Source organism: Euprymna scolopes, chromosome 29 (genome assembly GCF_053919585.1).
Source record: "Euprymna scolopes isolate OS-2025 chromosome 29, ASM5391958v1, whole genome shotgun sequence".
In the NCBI taxonomy this organism is placed as follows: domain Eukaryota; kingdom Metazoa; phylum Mollusca; class Cephalopoda; order Sepiida; family Sepiolidae; genus Euprymna; species Euprymna scolopes.
The window spans coordinates 103,279,053-103,284,038 of NC_136510.1; the positions used below are offsets into that span (position 1 = coordinate 103,279,053).

The following is a 4,986-nucleotide window of genomic DNA, read 5'->3' on the forward strand; positions in this document are numbered from 1 at the left end:
TACAAATCAACCAAACCAAACTCCATGGATAAATATTTGGAAATATAAATGATATGAAGCATTGAAACTTTTTTTTTTTTCAACATTACTGTATTCAGCATTAAATGTTGCGAAAAGGGGTGATGTGCTAGAAAGCAAAACAACCAAACCAAACTCCATGAATAAATATTTGAAAATATAAGGAACTTCAAGGATAAAATCTTTTTCCAAAATTACTGGATTCAATATTAAATGACCCAAAAAAAGGTTGATATGCTGTAAAAGCAAATAGCCAAACCAGCCAATGCAACCTCCGATTTTTTTTTTTTTCTGGTCCAACTTGTGATGCAACAGATGTAAATATTGATTATGATCAGTTCTAAGTGACAGTGGTTTGGAGGTCGAAGGTTCAATCCTCAGTCAGAACGATACTAAGAATACAATTAATAATAAAATAAAATAATAAGTGTCAATATATTATTTAATTGGAATTCATTATTGAGATGAGTATTATTTATTAATTTTTTTTATTTTTATTGCAGACTATTATTCTCATCTTTTTCTTAGTTGTTTCACGACGTTTCGGCCAACTATTCCTCTGCTCTTCATCAGGTAGTAACCGCGGCGGATAGGAACTCTGAATCTCCTGGCTGCATTCTGTTTTTTTTTTTGTTTTTTTTTGTTTTTTTTACACAGTGATCACTACTTATCAAGGCCCAGAAGCCACTCAGGGATAAGGGTTATTGCAAGTACATTACGTTAGTGTGGAGATTTGATGAAGTGTTTAATTAAGGGGGCAGTTCATTAGGAATTTGTTAACATTGGACTTGAAGACATCCAAGTTGTAGTCTGGTGGGAAGCAGGCAGACGGAACAGAGTTCCACAGGCGTGCAGTTCCAAGAAAGAAGCCCTGCTCATGGAATCCGTGTTTTGATTTAGGCACAGATAAAGAGTGGAGGAAATTTTTCACAGTGGATTCAGCGAGACGGGTGTTTTTCGTGGAAGATTGGCGAGGGGGGACCAGAGATTGTAGTTCAGACGAGCACCTGCCTTGGAAATAACGATAAAACAAGGATAGGCTCGCAACGTCTCTTCTGTGGGAGAGAGGTTTCAGGGCAGAGAAAAGGGCATCCCCCACTAAGCCATAAAGTCTATTTTGTACTCTGTCAAGGCAGGATAGGCTGTTTTTAGCAGCTCCTGCCCAGATATGGCAACAGTATTCCATCCTTGTCTCAACTACGGAAGGCAGTAAATTGCAGTGAATGCAGTCAGGAGATTCAGAGTTCCTATCCGTTGCGGTTACCACCTGATGAAGACCAGAGGAATAGTTGGCCGAAACGTCGTAAAACAACTAAGAAAAGATGAGAATAATAGTCCGCAATAAAAATAAAATTAATAAATAAGAGTTAAGTCATATAGAGGCGAGAAACTGGTGTTCGGACGATTAATCGGAATCAGAAATCAGAAAAATCAGAACTTTTCAGGTATCTGAATCGGAAAAATTTGTGCAATTCTTCCAATGCCAAAAACGATTCTTTTAATTATCTTTTTTTTTATTTGATTTTGTTTAAAAAAAAATCTTCTACTGTTAGTAGTAATGAAAAAAAGAAATATTTATTAATTTTAACCTACCAGTAAACTAAAACCTATAGACCCCCCCCCTCTCACCTCCACAAATGTGTTTTTACGGTTAAGAAAATATCTGTACATTTTACATGTGTTTTTACGGTAATAAAAAAAAAAAAATCTAAGTTTTATAGTTAAATATTTAGAGATTTATAAAGAATCGGAATCAGTAATTAAGTACAGACTCAGTAATTGTATTGGAATCGGAAAAGATATTGGAATCGGAAAAGATATTGGAATCGTCTCATTACTATGAGAAATACAAAAAGTGATCATAAAATTTTATTAATATAGAAATATTTTTTTTTTTGAGATTAAGGGGAAAAAGGTATCAGTTGAAAAACAGGTGGATGATTATTTTAAATGAGTTTATTTAATTCCTAGTTTAGTCTGAAAAAAAAAAAACGTATTGATAACTAAATTAACATTCATCACTGGAAGATTTGTAATTTCCCCAAAGACTCATAAGCAGGTTTAATTAAAAATCAAAAAAAAAAAAAAAAAAAAACCCAAAAAAAACCAAATGAGTTTTGTTATTTATTTTTACGTCACAATAGTCGGATAAAACGTGTACTTGTATTAGTAGTGAAAAAAAAAAATGGGAGCTGACTCTTATTAGAAAAACAAAACAAAACTATTTTTAAAGAGATTAAAAAAAATAAAAATGGAGAATTTCTATTTTCTTACTTTAAAATGTTTGTTTTTCTTTGCAAAATTTACAGAGCTGGATATAATAACCTACAAATCTCCATCCAATTTAGAGACAAGAAAATTTAAACTTAACCATTAAAAAAAAAGAAGAAAGAAAGATGATTATCAGGAAAAATCTTTTCTGGAGTAGAAATTTTACGACTATGGATGTTGATTACGTTTTTATTTATTTTTATTTTTTCTGCTTATTTATTTCTGCCATTATGTGCTTCCATAACTATTGAATGAGCCAATCATCTTGGGAATAGTAAATGTGCCAGCACTGATTAACTTATAAAGTTCACGGCTTTTTAAAAAAGATGACAAGAATATTAGTCATATTTGAAGCATTTGTATAAAAATGAAAAATGCATTTCTAATGAGATTGTATATTTTAAAGTTTAACGCTCACAGTAGGGTGACTGGAAATATAAAAATACAAAACTCCCCACCCCACTAAAGCCTACACTACCGGCCCCAACACTTTTACCTGTGGTCTTCTTCTACTTTATCTTCTTTTCTGGTCGTGTCTTCGTCTCTCACATTGGCGGCTGCCAAGGGGTGTGCAGTGGCTTGCAAGTTTATAAAAATAAATAAAAACAACTAAAAAATAGAAATCATATTCTGTGAATATCAGCTGGGCTCTGGATGCGTGTGTGACACTATCGCGGGAAAAGTATGCCAGGCTGTGTTTGTCAATCAGTTGATCAATCCATTTCTCCATCTCTTCCAAACCACAACCTGCCTTTGACTTTGACTCGCAATTGTCCTCCACCGTAAGTGTCGTTAATCACCACAAACTGCCTTAAGCAGTCGCAAAGCGTACACTCTTAAAACTGTCAGAAAACTAACTCTAATTGTATTGACCTTTGTTACTTGGTCCTTTTATTCCCATTACTGTCACTCCTTGACTAACAATCCTTTTGTGTACCTTGGTGAACAATTTTCACTCTATTATTCTGCTGATAAACTTATTTCTTCTTCTTTGATTTTTTATTTTTTGTTACTTCCTAACGTTTGAGGGATGGGGTGGAGGAAAACGTTGATAATATCATAATTGATATAATTGTGTGTATGAATATTTTACACAAACACCAAAAAATGACAAAAATCGATATTTCAAATTTCCAGGTGTTGATCATCTTACAATTTATTCCTTTAAGTACATTGACATTCACAATTCTTGACAGCACCTGATTCGTAGCACAAAATCTTTGGAACATAGACTTTTGTCATTTATTCATATGCTCTGTAATTACATTGAGCTTAATAAATTAAAGGATTGGTATATAAAAAAAGGCGAAATATAATTAAAAAACATATTTTCACAGAATATATATATATATATATGTGGCCTAATCACGTTGGTACACCGGTTCTCGTCAGATCACCGAAGTTAAGCAACGTTGAGCCTGGTTAGTACCAGATTGGTGACCATTTGTGAATTCTAGGCGCTGTATGTGTTCTCCGCTTACCTCGGCATTTGTTTCCAGTCGTCCTGTACATACACTCCACTTGCCACTGGTATTTAACAATGTCGACTCAGGAGAGGGATGGTTAGAGATTGCGCACCTCCTACCTCAAAAATTTCACGTGCAGGCACCCCTTTGTAGGTATCTATAGTCTGTCAAAGACTGAAGGAGTCCCATATATATATATATATATATATATATATATATATATATATATATATATATATAGTTATTTATTTTTATATATTTTTATATATTATATGTGGATAATTAAATATTAAAGAATACTTGTCGTTCACACATGGGGGGGGGTCATCATATTGGTGAAGAGAAAATTATTCCCAACTAGCATTTAGATTAAAATGCACTTTAGTATAAATAATTGAATTCGTTAAAAAGTATCGTAAATCAATGTATGTATATATATATATATATATATATATATATATATATATATATATATATATATATGCTTATGTGTGTGTATGTAAAAATATCCACACCTATTTGCATATATATAATAAAAAGGTAAAGACTTATATGTGTGTATATGTATGTACGTATGCTCACATACATGTGCATATTCATTATAAAAAGGTTAATGCCTTGAATATATATATATATATATATATATATATATATATATATATATGCCAATATTCACATAGGCATGCATAATTATACTAAAAATGTGAAAAACTAGTGCTTGCATCTGATTTTACACCTCCCCCCCACACACACATATATATATATATATATATATATATATATATATATATATATATATATATATATATATATATATATATACACGCTTTTCTTTATCTATCAGCTAATAAAGTATGCTGTCATTAAAAAAAAAGATGGAGGATTAAGTGTGTTTTCTTAAATTGAAAACGTTAATTAGATTTGAACGAGGAAACCTTTTCGTATTTTAATGCTAATTTATCAATCAACATACCAGAGAACGTAAACGAACAGAAAAACATATAAAAAAATGCCTAACAAACAAACGAACATATACATTAAGAAATTAAGAATATATATATACATATATATATATATATATATATACATATATATATATATATATATATATATAATCACAAAAATACCGAAAGCTGTGGTACCAAATAAATATGTTAAAAGACAGAAAAATACAGAAAAAAGAAAACACACATTTATAAACATAACCCTCTTCACCTTTACCTTCCAAAAC

The 4,986-nt window shown here is 31.3% G+C and overlaps 1 pseudogene; it reads left to right on the forward strand.

Moving 5' to 3' along the window:
• The first annotated feature begins 3,641 nt into the window (after positions 1 to 3,641).
• LOC145253141 (5S ribosomal RNA) lies at positions 3,642 to 3,758 on the forward strand (annotated as a pseudogene).
• Positions 3,759 to 4,986: the final 1,228 nt, after the last annotated feature.